The sequence below is a fragment of the Corapipo altera genome, unplaced genomic scaffold (assembly GCF_003945725.1).
Source record: "Corapipo altera isolate COAL_440 unplaced genomic scaffold, ASM394572v1 44, whole genome shotgun sequence".
Lineage (NCBI taxonomy): Eukaryota > Metazoa > Chordata > Aves > Passeriformes > Pipridae > Corapipo > Corapipo altera.
The window spans coordinates 13,093,252-13,108,316 of NW_020884880.1; the positions used below are offsets into that span (position 1 = coordinate 13,093,252).

At 40.8% G+C, this 15,065-nt stretch overlaps 1 protein-coding gene across 7 annotated transcripts in view; it reads left to right on the top strand.

Annotated features, from left to right (window-relative positions):
* Positions 1-15,065, top strand: part of CREB5 (cAMP responsive element binding protein 5) — a 256,030-nt gene that overhangs the window by 14,639 nt on the left and 226,326 nt on the right. The window contains exon 2 of one of the 7 annotated variants that reach the window (XM_027639342.1): positions 13,282-13,365. The exons of the other annotated variants lie outside the window; for them this stretch is intronic. The gene's annotated coding sequence lies outside the window, so the exon portion shown is untranslated. The remainder of the gene's footprint in view (positions 1-13,281; positions 13,366-15,065) is intronic. 7 annotated transcript variants of the gene reach the window in all.

Here is a 15,065-nt window from a genome sequence, read left to right on the forward strand (position 1 = left end):
AGACCAAGAGGTTGTGAGGCAGCTGGATGCATCAACATGGCAGACCAGGAGAGGGATATACAAATCCTTACTAACAGAGAGATGGAAGAGCTGCCAGACAGTTTTCTGGTCTGTTTTTGAGTGAGAAATGTAAAGACTACCTAGTGGAGACTTTGGAGGCAGGAGGTGGTGTAGGACCAGGATCAGACTAGCGAACAGTGGGTGAAATCTGCTTCTTTCCCAAAGCCTTCTGGTTTTGTGGAGGCTCTGAAAAAAGCCATAAAGTCATCATCCACAGGTGGAATCCATCCCTGCTAGAAACTGTTGAACTTTTACAGTAAACCTAAGTCTTAACACAAATTTAGTGCTTTTTGCATTTTAAGTTCCTGCCACCAAAGTAAGGTGCTGCCAGAATAGAAAGAAATTACTATCCTATTTTGTCTATGATATGTTAACTCACAGTTGATGAATGACATCCGATTTATATTCTGTCTGAAAAGCTTGTATATGTGCTTCTTTATTTGTTTATTTTACTTTTCCCCCAGACTAGCCACAAAAAACTTCCTGCTCATCAGTGTAAAATCTTTCACTGACTGAAGGTGGAATCCCATGTACAATTGACAAAAGGAAAAAAAAAAAGCAGAGGCTGTAGTGAGGGAGAAAAGGAAAAAAAGGTGATGTCTCTTTATTCCCTTTTATGCTTCCTTTTACTTAACGATTTTCAAATATTGTCAACGTTAGAAATGGTACGTGTCCCATTTTTGTTGCATTAATGCTATAAGGTGGACTTATATGGATTTTAGTTTTCTTCAGGCAAGACAAAAGCCTCTGCATGATGGGCAAGCTATCACTTAAAACCAAATTCCTGCTTATCAGTTCCCTGAACCAAGTGGTAGGTGGCACACAGCTTTGCTCCAGTCCCCAAATTTGGTGGCTGGGCAGTCTCTCTGCTGAACTACCAAACCCCTTATTAATTGTAAAAGACTGTGAAGCTGTAAATACAGAGACAGTAAGTAGTTGCAGTGGAAGGTAAAGGCCAAAGAAGTTTAGAGGAGTTCAAAGAAAAGAAGGAAAAGACTCAATAAATCTTTGTGAGTGTGATGACTGAGAAGATGAATTCCCTTGACGGTTAGCTTTTGTTTGTGCATAACTTGGTTGGGAAGATTTAGACCAATTTAAGTGCATCTTAGATTTTCTGTAAGGTACCTGTGTGACAGTTAACTTTCCGCAGATCAAATCACAGCTACAGATCTGTTAAGAGTGGAGAAACTCACAGCTCGCTTTCTCTCCTCCACATGTACCTATGATGAGTCCAAAAAAAAAGGCTTTCTTTCAAAAATGTTTGCTTTAATTTTAAGTTTTGCAGACTTGGAAATGGGAGGTCTGCTTGGCCTAGGTGAGTGTTTGCTTGTCTCCATGGGTATGGCTTTTTTAAGCAATTTTTGATGATGTGCTTGGTTTGAATTAGCTGGAGCAGAAACCTGGAATGTGAGGCTGAGGCTCTTCATCAAGATTTTGGACTGTGTTAGCTTTTGCCACTCATGCATCTCCTGATGAGGAGGATGTATCTCTCCTCCCTTCACTGGTACCTGCTGGATAAGGGAAAGGCACATCCTTTGCCCTGCCTTTTCCTGTAACTTTCTTGGTAAGCAGTCTGCCCAGGCTCCCTACATGAGCACAAGCTGTGGCACACGTATCAGGGAATGCCCCCAACTCTAAGGTCATCAAAATTTTGTCAAAACATGGTGTGCTACAGTGTTTCTAACAGGAAAGATCAGCTTATTGGTGCAGAAGAGGTGTTTGCAGATTTCTGAAGGTATTCAGTGGTGGTAGGACTTGCGGTAGGTGGGTGAATATTCCCTCTTCATAAGCTGGAGGATAGGATTTTCCTTTCTGGTAGACCATGCTCAAGTGATGAGCAGCTCTGTGCTCCTAGAGCAGCATCTTCTGGTGGCCTCCTGTGCTCTGTTTCTCAAGGCTGCTGAAAAAAATTTGGAGGAAACAGCCCCAGGTGAATTGGAAGAAGGGTAAAAGTGTGGAAATGTGATATTTCCCAATCATGATGTTCTTAACCCCTCCCGTATCTCCAGGATAAAGTTCATTTGCCATAAGATAAGGTAGGTTTTCTTATCGTGAAAGAATACTCCAGAACAGCTTTGGCTTTAATTTCAAAGCAAAGGGAAAATGCGAGTTCAGATCAATCAGGAAGTTGGTGAAGGTATTTTGTGTCAAAAGACAAGTTCTTTTTTGGCTGTAAATATTGTTACACTATTTACAATATAGTACTGTTGTTTACATTTCTAACTTTTTGCCCATTAGAACAAATTTACTTTCAAGATGATTAAATGCTTTTAATTTTTTAACATCCTCTTTACCTGGTTGTGTAGTGATTGTGATTTCTTATGGAATAAGTCATTCAGGTTAGGTGATTCTGCTGTGCCAGCTGGATGAAAGACCTTGCAGTAAATCGGTATGGTATTAAACCAGATTGCTGCTGTTTCTACTGTTGAGCTGGGACTCTGCTCTAAGACACTTGTAATTTCTGCATTTCCAAAGGCTTGGAAAAATACTCTCATGAAAAACTAAACATAGTGGGTAATGAAGGCTAAAATTGTTTATACTAATCACATCAATTGGAAAATGATCTTCACTCAGCAACTCTTCTACCAGCAAATTAAGACAGCAAGTGAGTATGTTGGTGTTAGGGCTGGCTTTACTTTCTAGCAACTTCTAGCAGGCTCTTGTCCTGTATTGTGCCTCAAAACAATGAGTGCATCTTGTCTTCCTCTGTGTGAGGGCTTTTCTTCTCAGTTATATGGTTTGTGTAAAAAACCATTACTATGTATATGCTGTAATTTGTTGCAGTCTATCCAGCAGAAGTCCGAGTTTGTGATCTGTGTTATCTGGGCTTTTGACTGCAGGCTATGCACACCTGCCTGTAATTCAGTGGTGCCTCTTCACATCACTAAACATAGCTTTTAGTTACCTTTTACAGGCTTCTTTAGATGAAAGTTTGAAAACCTGGAGGAACTTTTTGCATAGTTTTCTGAAGAGTTGGAGGGAAGGAAATCAGAGCACTTCCAAGGAAAATACTAGAGGGTTTTGCTAAAAATGCGAGCGGGCATTTTCCAGTGCTTAATGCTGTTGTAAGCCTCCCTCTCAGACGAATTGATGCTCAGCTGCGGTTGGCGTAGCGCGGCTCGGCATTAAACGCGAGTCGGATTCGCGGTGCCGGATTCCCAGGCCCTCTCCCTGCTCCCGCTCGCCAGCAGAGGCTGCTGCCAGCCCACGCCTGGCGGCGGGAAGGGGCGGGGATCCACCGGCCCCGCCACGGCCCCGCCCGGGCAGCGGCTCTGGCGGCGCCGTGCCCGCTCCCGGGCACCGGCAGTTCGTGGGGATGCATGGATAGAGAGGAATGGATGGATGGGCTCACCCAGGGTGCCACGGGGTACACACGCAGTAACACGCGCAAGAACTGACCCACGTCGCTTCAGAGGCGAATGTTTCCTGCTCACTGAAGAAAACCCTGGTGAAAAGGGGGCTTATAAAGAGAACTGTTGAGTTCACGTTAAGAACTCGGGGCATTTTTCTGCAATGTACATTTTCAATCCATTCTATCTATTCTTTTGCAGCGATGTTTGGTCTAAAGCAAGCTCTCATCTATCAGTTTGTTTCATGTGTTCGAGCATGCAGTAACCCAGGGGACTCGACGTCAGACGGACATAAATCTCTCTGAAGAGCAGGGGAGCTACTCAGAGAACCGACTGTTTGCAAGATCAAGATTAAAAGCCAATGAATTAATGTGTTTCTGCTATGGGGCATTAAAAACACTGTTTGCATTAACAGGGATCCCAGTATTTTTGTGCTAATATGCTACTCTTTTTAAAAAACTGAGCATTGTAGGTGTCAGTGATTGTTTTGTAGAGAGCCGGTTTTTTTCCCCAGGAGTGCATGGAGTTTAGTCAGCAAGATTTAGATCTTGGGCTTGTTCTCTCAGCATAGTTGTAAATCATTCCTAAATCCTAAGGAGAGGTTCCACAAATTCCACTGACTTTCAATGTAAGACTTCACATCCAACAACATTGATTTATTTAAGTATAGGTCTCGTGCCTTTTGAGAACATATCATCTGCTTAAATTGTGTTTACTGTATGGAAGAAGTCAGCATTTTCCTGGTGAATTATAGAAAAATGATAGCCTGACTTACACTGTAAGTGACACCTGTTTGGGAATAATTTGTTAATTGCAACTTTGAGGTTGATTCTTGTGTTCTTCAACTGAATAGGTTTAGTTAACATCACATACTAATTTACTGAATAGCTACTCAGTCTAATGCAAACCTAATAACATGTAATTACCTGCTGCAGTTACTCTGCTCTGTTTGCAGGGTTCAGCTCTGGAGAAGAGGGAGGTAGAAATGCATGGGATAGAGAGGAGCTCATATTCTCCACCGGTGTAAAGTTAGGTTATTCATTCATGTCAAGAGATTGCAGCTTGTAAATCTGCCACCCACTTGCTCAGTGTTGGAAGCCTTTCTCCGAAGTAGCTCTGGTGAGGTACAGTCTAGGCTTCCTGCAAAGAGGGCTTGCTGGAATTAGCCTACAACTGCAGTGCTGGCGTTTGCATAACTGCTCTTCTGAAGCATGTAACATCTTCATTTAAGTCTAATTACATTCCTAACAGCTGGCCCATGAAGTTGATTGAGAATTTTTCCTAGTGAGACAAAGGGAATTTAATATTTTTAGTGAAGTAATTCTTCATATCTTCTTTCTATGTCCTGTTTGAACATGGAATATGTGTCTGACATTATAGCAGGCTATGTATAAGCACGAATGTACTTTTGGTAATGTTATTTACTTAGTATACATGTAAAATTGTTAACTGTGAATGTGAGACTTCAAAGTGAAGCTGGGCAGATGACTGAAAATTGAAGGTACTGTGTTGTATGCACAGTGCTCTCACTGTTGTCAGCTGGAGCTGTAGGTGCTCAGTCAGTGAGAAGAAATTTGCTTAAGACCTATGTACTGCTGCTGCAGGCCAGATTTCAGTCTATGAAAAGTTTTATGCAATTGTAGTGAGCCCTTTTATTGGTAATATTTATTTTCTTTGCACAGTATTTTTTCACGGCGTGTACTGCCGTACACACCAGTAACACAGGCACTGCATAGTGATACCTCTGGTTTAGTGCAAGACCTTTAAGTTATATTCTAGCAGTGCACAAGAAAAGGTATAATTGGTCATTTTATTATAGGAAATAGATTTATTTACACACAAAAGTGTGTAAGTAAGTGTATACCAAGGGGTACAGTATGTACAGTACGTACAGGGGAGTAATGATTCCAGTGTTTGTAATAGATTTCGCAGTGCTAGAAGGTCTATGATGGTAATGCATTTGGCTACAACAAGGACAACTGTGAGAGAAAACCTTTTGTTTTATAGCTCTCCCCTATGGTACAAAACATACTACTGGGAAACTGGAGAGGGACTCCTGCTGAGAAGGGGCAGTGGTCACCACTGAGTATGTGGGTACTTCATGTATGATATTCTGCGTATTACATGAGTGGACAACATGTTGCTAAGAGAAGCTACTTTTTGTGAGATAACTAATTAAAGGGGTACTGCAGCTTTCACTGTCACTAAGTCCAGGTGCATATAAAGCATATGCATGAACTGTAGTCCCTTGGGCGATCTCAGAAGTGAGTTTGGGTTGTTTTGTTTATCTGAGGGAGGCAGGGTTGTTGCTCACTTATGACTGGGCTTGAGAGTGAAGTGCTGAGATTTCTCTAGTCTGTCTTAGCCACTAGATCCTTCTCAATTTGCCATCCTATTTTATTTTTATTTTATTTTATTTTTTTTTAGTCTACCTTTGCCTGTTTTTACTATCTGGACTTCAACTTCCAGGCTTCCCACCACTCCCACTCCCCGTGCAAGGCTGGATTTTAACTGAGTACAAGCATTACATTGCTCATGCATATCAAATCTGGAACGACGGTCAAACACTCTACCCACTTGTGTCTGGCTGTTTCTTGGGGGTCTTGGATTTCTCAGGATTTAGCACTGAGTCCCGATGTCCAAAGCAGGAAGTTGTATTGCTTTTCTATTTCAGCTTACCAGTTTTCAGTCACTTACTCTGCTGCGTTTAGGAATAGCTGAAATCAATTCTCACAGTCCTGAAATGGCTCTTCTTTAACATTTTCTACAGTGGTGGCAACACTAATACATGAATCTCTCCTTGTGTCTGGTCCAGTTTGCAGTAGGCAAGGCTGGTGCCCTTTGTGCTTATATTTGGTAGCCAATAGATGCAGTTGTGTGCCAGACCTACTTTTATCATCATAAACTAAGATGCCTCAGCTGGTGCTAATGGGTTTTGACCTCTTTGCTGTGCTTTTTTCTCAGCAGTTTTGAATTGGTGTACATGCCCTGATTTATTTTTTTTTTCTCTTTTTTGCTAAGGTGGCTGATCTAGTCTTTGCTAGTTTCTACTGATACAGTGCTTTTTTTGCAGCATTACTGGATTCAGTAGCTCTCTGCATTTTAGCATGGGTTGTTTTGCTTGGCTGTACCTTGTTTTCTAGGTGTTCTTGTCTTTGCAACTTAACCTATGTGTTCAGCCAGAGCAGTGCATGACCCACAGTGACTATTCATTCTCAACGTATTAGATGAAGGAGTTGTGGTGTTGTATTGCATTCAAATCAGTGTCTTGCTCTGCCCCGTTGCCCAGCGGGGGGTGGTACTCATATGAGTCATCTACTATAAATGCCAGATGATAGCATCTTTTGCTTCATGATGTTCTTATTGGCAGGGTTGTGCATCACCAGCACTCGGTCACATTTCTCGTGTCTAATATTGCTGCTCATCACAATTGCAGTGATCATGTTGCAGCTGGCTCCACAACCCAGCTGCAATCTAGCTAGTTGTTTGATCCAAGTGGCACAGTTGCAGATACAGCTGATAGTTTTGTATAGTGTTTGTGCACAGAAGTCTTTGCTAAAGTTACATGTCATGTATTCTCTTATAGCAAATTTTTCTGTCCTCAGTCAATGCACCTACAACTACATGAACCACTCACTGCCTTCCCCAGGATTACTGTGGCATTATTATATAAAGCAGTTCTGTTTCCCACAGTTGTCCATAGTCTGTGTATTTTTTTTTCTTTCAGCCTTTCCTGATGCTTTCCAGATCCTATGCACAGGAGCAGGGTGCCAGCAATCTCAGTCTTTGTTCTGCCCTCTGAATTCTTCAAATGTGTCTCTGTGTACTTAATCTTCACTAGAACTTATCATTGTTTTGATCCTTTCCCTGTGTAATTCAGCTACCTGTGTTGTTTGCAAATACTTACCCAGGGTTAAATTTGTTTTCTTCTATTGATAGTTCTACAAATGCTTTTGGCCTAAATAATGATTTTTGTCTGTCTGAACTTGAAGTGGATGGCTGCATTGTTAGTTCTCTAATGCAAGCATCTCTTTCTTCTTAATGTCTCATGGCATCAGGCTGAATTCTTTTCTAAGTATCATTTTATTTGAGGTCACAGAACTCCTGATTTATTTTTCCCCCCAATATTTCCAGCATTTTAAACATAATTTTCTTATTCACTTTTTGACTATTTTTTCCCTATACTCTTCACTGTTAGACTGAGGGAATGATGGAATTATGGAGTAAAACTTTTAAATATTGGTACAAATTCAGGTCCTTCTCCTAAGACTGTGCAATATGTTTTGTTTGAAAATTAACTTTTTTGATTAGTCTGAACTTCTTTGATGGTCTGAATCCCTACATCCCTTGCAGCTATCCCACTAGGCTGGTTGCTGCCATGTTTTTGGGTACTGATTATCGATGCTAGAGGATTCTCTTCCTCAGGTGAAACTTTTAAAAACTAAAAGTTAGCCTGCTACTTTTGTCAATGCAAAATGCTACAGAATGCCTCTTTAACTTTCTGAACTTCTGGGCAATTTTAGTAAAGTCAGTGGGAATTAACTGTTCTTCATCCCCTGGCATACAGTTGGTACCTGACATACTGGTACACCCTGGATGGCCTGGTGCAGGGATGCGGCAGTGATTTATCACAGGACAGTCTGTGTCTGCATGACCCATGGTGAACCATGGTGATGCAGACCTGTGTGTGACAGAGCTACTCAAGTGTCATTGGACTGTATTTCCTGGTGCTCTGAGTCTTATGGGGGTAAATTTGATACAGCACAAACTAGCCTGCATTGGTTTCAGGATAATAGCTCAAGGAGGACAGCGGCGTTTGAACTACCAGCCTGACCTCAGAGCCATGCCAGAGCCTCAGAGACTCCGTGTAACACCAGGTACTGTGTTTCTCTGTCGGGAGCATAGTTAATCCACTGAATCTGGTTAAGCCACCCATAGATAATTGAGAGTTGAGAGTGCTGGTGTATGCTGAAACTTAAGCACGCAATCGAGTGCTTTGATGAATCAGGGCACTAATGATTACCCAAGGGGCAAAGCAGTGGGGAACTGGAACCAGGATTCCTGGCACTTCAGTGGGAACATGGAGAAAACAAAGCAAGTGACCAGCTTAAGGACTGATTTACAGAAGCAAGTGTGCTAATCCTGCAAGTGCCTTACTCAAGTAGCTAGCTTGGGAAGACTGAAAATACTAATACTACTCCTGAAAACTCCTCTTTTCTGCAAACTTGCGCTTCCTTAAATTTTTGACTTTGAAGCCTGTCTCATTTTTAATCTGTTCTTAACACAAATATTTCATGGCCCATCATCTCTTGTTTTAATTTGTTCTGATACTGATGTTTTCTCTCCCCTGAAGTCCCTTTGCTTGTGTACCCTGTGAATAGAACAGAGAAAATACCACATCTGTACCTTCTAATGTTAAAAGTTGCTGCTGTGGTTTAACCCCAGCTGGCAAATGGCCCCTTGCAGCCCGTCGATGGGAAGGGTAAAAGTAAGAAAACTTGTGAATTGAGATAATGACAGTTTATGCACACACAAACAAAGCAAACCAAGTAATTAATTCACCACATCCCATGAGGAGGCAGGTGTTCAGCCATCCCCAGGAAAAAAAGGCTTCATCACGTGTAATGACTTGGGAAGACAAGCGCTATCACTCTGAGTATCCCCCCCCCCACCTCCATTTCCTTCCCCCAGCTTTATATGCTGAGCAGGACACCACATGGAATGGAATATTCCTTGGGTCAGTTGGAGTCAGCTGTCCTGGCTGTGTCCCCTCTCAACCCCTTGTGCACGCCCAGGCCACTCACTGGTGGGGTGGTGTGAGAAGCAGAAAAGGCCTTGACTCTGTGTCAGCACTGCTCAGCAGTAACAAAGTATTATCAGCAGTTTTTCAGAGCAAATCCAAAGCATAGCCCTATACCAGCTACTATGAAGAAAATTAACTCTATCCCAGCCAAAGCCAGCACAAAGTTTATTTATGCTAAACTCTTTGCAACTGAAAAGTGATTATTATTATTACAGCATATTTTACTGTGGATCTCCTCATTTTTATTTAACTTTTCCAGATTACTTAAAAACTTTCATTTCTTCTAGATTTGCCAAATCTTGAGACTTGTTCCACATTCAGAGCCAATAACATTATCACTGTTAGTCAGAACTTGCTTGGAAAGGGGATTTCTTACATATTGGCCTACACTTCATCATGGCATTGAACTTGGAAGGTCTTTGCCACTTTTCTGAGCATAGTTTCAAACACATTCATGCCAAAGGAGAAAAAGTAATTGGCTAAAAACAAGTGATCATAGTATCTTTTAAAAAAGTTATTATGTTGATTTTCCTTGAGGGACTTCCCTTTGGATTGTTCTGTAACTTAATTAAGAAAAAAAGTCATCTTGGTTCAAAAGCCCTCTCACTGGTTGTGGAGGAGTTGGTATTGCACTTATAATGAATTTAGGTTTGGGTGTTTTTGGGATTTTTTATGCAGCAGAAGACAGTCAGTATTTTTTTTAATTAAAGACAAATGAGGAAAATGCAAATATTCCCTTGTACTGGAGAGATATATTTCCGGGGAGAAACCAGGCCAGGAATGGCTTTCAAACTTCTAAAACCTTTTTATGTGGTGTATAAGAGATTGCTGTCATCACCCAGATTCAGGAAATACCAGTGCTGGGCTTAAGGGGGACAAAGTAAACTCGACAATGGACTGAAAAGAAAAATAAACAATTGACCAACCGTTTTTATAGCTTGTTTTTTCTCTTGCTTTAACAGTAACATTCACCTTCATTTACCACAGTTCTGTGAAACATCTGTATCAAGCCTTAAACTTGCTTGACCTTAGTTTAGGTTCAAGGTTCAATATATTCCATGTGCATGGATGATTGTACAAATCCACAAGAGCTCTGCCTCTATGCAAACCTTTTTCCCTGTCCCAGATTTGGCCTCTTTCTCGCTAAATAAATCCGAGCACAACTTTCTCTCCCTGTCTTTCTTTCTCCAAAGATTGCTGCAGGGGTGCCCTTGAGGCTTGCAGGGTGTTACGGGGCTTAGGAATAGAGAGGAAAAGTTGTCTTAGAGGATGAGGTCAACCTGCCATAACAACTGCCCTGGATGGAGTATTTTATAACTTGAAGAGTTGGATTTAAAGGCGTAATTTTACTAAATCTTTAAAACAAATGGTTCAGCATTTGCATAGTTTTTAAATCTGTATTCTTCTCTCATTTGTAAAATCAGAACAGATTTCTAAATGGCTCCGAGCAAGTCTCCGAACTGAACAATTTTTTTCCTCCAGCTGCCTGGCTATATTTCTTCCCAGGGCTTCTGTGGGTTACTTTAAAACGGCATAACAAGTAGCTGTCTGAATAGGATATAAAATTTGTGTCTTAAAGAGGAACCCAGTGGCAGCCAAACCATGAGGCTGGAAACAGAAATTAAATTTTGAATTTTTTAGAGCTCCCAGCATAAGTTATATTCATCAAGTTATCATTTAAATCTATTTAAAAGTAACTTCTGTGAGCAATAGCATACAAGCTCAATCAATATCTAAAGGTGATATCTTTTACACCTATTATCTGAACACAAATGTAGTTTGGGGAAAGAAGTTTGAGAAAACATGACTTGTTTTCAGTGGCTTAGGCACTCTTTGTGCTGGATTGGTCCCATAGCACAAGGTGCCACACCTTGGTTGGGGTCCTGCATCATAGTGGTTTTCTACCTAAGAAAGGTCTGCACATACTCAGCTGGAGGGTTGTTCTGGTGTGATCAGGCAGGTCTCCATGCACAGGGTGTGCAGGGTGAAACGCCCCTGGGGTGGTGTGGGATATTTTCTCTCGCTAATTCCAGCCAGGCCTGTGGCCAGGCAGTGCAACTTAATGGAATTGAGGAGAATGGAGCCAGCCTTCTGCTTTGCTGGCAGCAAAACTCAATCTGGTTTCAAAAAAAGTGACCTATCTTGAACAGTTTCTGAACCTATCATTTCCTCTAATCAGTGCTTTAAGAACGTGAATAGCATCCTTTAGACAGGCAGCCAGCATTATCCTAGCTCAGATATCTGTGGCAACTTTCGTTGTGGAGGAATCGGTTTTTCTGACCACATGCAGGCATCTACATGGTCTCAAGCTAATCATCCAACCTTCCTTCACGGCCAAAAATTGGCAGTTCTAGCTCATCATTCCTCTCTTCCCAGTAAAGGTGTCTATGTCAAGTGAACAGTGTTCATGTGCTTATTTCTCTCCATTGATTATGGAGGAAATCTGGAATGATTGACTGAGATGGAGATGCTGGGGATGCTTAAAGTCAAATTGATTATGTGCGTGTCATAGAATACAGAAATCTCTCAGATGAGTGTAGATGGGCAGATTTCTATCTGGAAGAGGCCTTTCCCCATCAGCAGAGTTTTGTGTGGATTAGTTAGCTCCACTGAAAGACATGGCTGATTAGCTCAAGGGCAGTGTTTTGCTGGTATTACCTCCATGATTTGAGCTAGTTATCTCTGCCCAGCTCTGCATTGTGCTGTGTGAACAGACACCGTCCCTCAGAGTGAACTTGGGTATTTTGTGTGGCACAGCATTAGCCCAGAGAGCTAATGAGACCAGAGTTAGAAGTTAGTGATTTTACATACCTGTAGGCATGTTATTAAAAAGAAAGCTTTACTCTCCAGAGGGCAAGAGTTTTGTTGAAGCAGCACAGAAGGCACCGGTATTTGTTTTTATCCCCAGGTGGAAAATGCCTGATTGCAGGCTGGCAGGAGACAGTTCTACTCCTCTGATGACTTTGATGTCATGAGATGCAGACCTTATTTATCAACACACCTCTGGGAAACTATAGATCCCTCCTGCCCTTTCATCCCCACACAATCAGTTCAATTTTTGCCTTGAAGTAAACGAACTTTTAAAACAACTAGGGTTTATGGAAGAGGGTTCATGGAGCTGTGATAAAGCACTTCAGGCTGTAACTTACACTTGTTTCTGAGGCTTCAATTTTATTGCTTCAAAAAATTCTCATATGATCTCATTTTAGAATTGGGTACTTCAAAGGTTGTTCAATCCATGTTCCTTCGAGGCTGCCTATGCAGCCCTATAATTTTTTCCCATGTTCTGTTCTCTTTTTTTTTTCCTTTCTCCTTTCATCCTTATTAACTGGAAAACACCAAAGGGATTTTCACACACCAAAATGAGTAGTCTTGCAATATTCTAGCCATGCTGCTTTAAAAGTTACTGTAAAATCACAGTCCATGGTGGATATGCATTTTCACGTTCATGCTTTATCAGCGAGTGCCTGAACTAGTCTTTGCTACGCAGACTCACTTATGGTAGATCTGCAGGCAGAACTGTTCCAGTAAAGCCTTCCAAAAGGGATTTGATTTAAATCAGAAATCATTTTTTTACCAAATACAATTTATCACACAATTAAAGCCTTCCACAAGCTATACAGACTTTGTGAGAAGGGATGAAGGCAAGAAAGCATCTTTCCCAGCATGTATGTAGTCTGATTTTCTTTGCTTCCTCCTCCCTTCTTCCCAAATACAGAATCATATTCAGTAGTGAAAAGGACTTGACCTCTCTTGAAATAGGAATCTTCACCACTATGAGGTTTGACTGTTTGAGTCCTGTATTTTCTATCTGGAAGTTGTGATGGCCTCACTAATGTTGCTTCATCAACTCCTGTGAAACAGATTTTGTCATCAGTTATGTCATGTACATGAACAGAAGAGATGATCTGGAACTGTAAAATTCCCTAAAAACTGCATTGAGCACAAAACATAAAAAGTTCCATAATTATTTTTCCCCCAATATTCCCTGAATTCTATGACACAAACACCCTCCCTGAAATATTTTTTCATTGTGGTTTCAGTTTCTTTTCCCTTTTCTTTTTTCAGTAGGAAAATATGAAAATGGGAAAGAGATTGCCAGAGAACACCATTAAGAAAAGAAGATAGCAAGAACTTTCTTGAAAAAATGAAGTACATTCCTTTAATTTCTTGTTAGTGTGAAGGACCAAAATGACTGAATTTTTTTTCTTTTCTTTTGCTCTAATACTTACTTGCTAAAGTGATTAATTTGCTTCCTTGTACCTAAGATTGGGCTCTATAAAGAAAAATGTAGAGTCTTCTTAAAGAGCTGAGCACTCGTGCTGAAAACAAGACAGTCTGTGAATAGTTCTAACAAATTATTGAAATGAAATAAGCTTTCATTGTATTGATCTTTGCTCTTTTATGTTTGTTACAGCCTGGGTAACAATCAGTGAATTTTTTTCAGGTTAACTTCAAGTAGAAGGTGCAGTCTGTATCTCCACATATGTTTTTTGTTATTTGTGATGTGACACCAGAAGAGATCCTTGTATTTTAGATTGGTTAGTTAGCCCAGATGTTCTTACATGAGTAGGGATATTTGGCTGCTTCTTTTCTTACCATTGCATACATAAAGGAGATAACATCTTAAGCCTACAGCCCAGACAAGACAAGACCAAAGGTGTTAGTGTAGTATCAGAGTGCCTCAGAGAAGGACCTAATTTTTTTTAAACACCATAACAACAAAAGGTTCATAACAAATTGTGTACGACAGGCAAATGCATTCTATGAAGTAATAGAAAAACGCATAAAAGAAACTGTTATGTAGGTAAATGCAAAATGAATGGTCCAAGATCAGAGGCTTCTTCATTTCAGACCAAGGCAGAACTTGAGACAGGAGAACACTAGGGAGAAGGAGGGAAGTGTAGCATAGGAGTTTGCTAGAGGAGATAAAGTGTAGTCCTTGGAAGGAGATTCATGACAGTCACGTTTGTTCTTGATGCTCTCCAAACATTTTTTGTTCTTCAGAATTATGCAAAGAATCATATTATTTTGATTATCCAACCAAAACTCATGTTAAACATTTTCTTTGCCTGTTTTGACATGAGAAGATAATAGAACCTGTTTATAATTGCCTCTGACTTTCTTGAAAGAAAATCTAGCAGTATTAATATTCAAAAAGCTATTTGTGGCATTGACAAATGCAAAAGCATTAGTCGGTATCTGTAGCTGTCCAGAGAAATAGCTCCCTCTGTGAAGAAAACCGAGTCTTACCTATAAAAATATTGGATACTATGTCACATGAAATTATGACAGCTAGAGTGTACAGACCTAATGGCCTTCATACTGTTAGCATATACTTGGAAGGGAGTATCCTGCAGTAATACAGCTTTCCGAGAATAACCCCTGACCCTCCTCGGGAGCATGATCAAAGGCAGACAGTACATGGGGAGGATCCATCATGTGCTTAGGATCAAAGTGTCTTTCGAAAAGTGCACTGCCACTCCAGACACTGAGGCCTGGATTTGTAATCCCTTTATTGGAGGCAGTCACTGATACTACTAACCTGTGAAATCTGCCTTTGCTGGATTTCTGCCACCTTAATTATGCCTTTGTTTTCTGATTATGTTACCTCTATAGCATAGGTACTGTGAAGTATAGATGGATCTGGCCAGTTGATAGAAGCCATTCATAACATGTGTGCTGTAAAGACACACAGAATAAGGATAGTGATTTTGAATGCTCTTTGGTTTTTTTGTGTAATGGATTATAGTATCTATATTACAGGGAATGTGAGTGCTTACGTTCAGATTACTTTCATAATAAGGCTATTTTGTTCACTGTTCTGGTACTAATCTGAGTGGTCTTCTGTT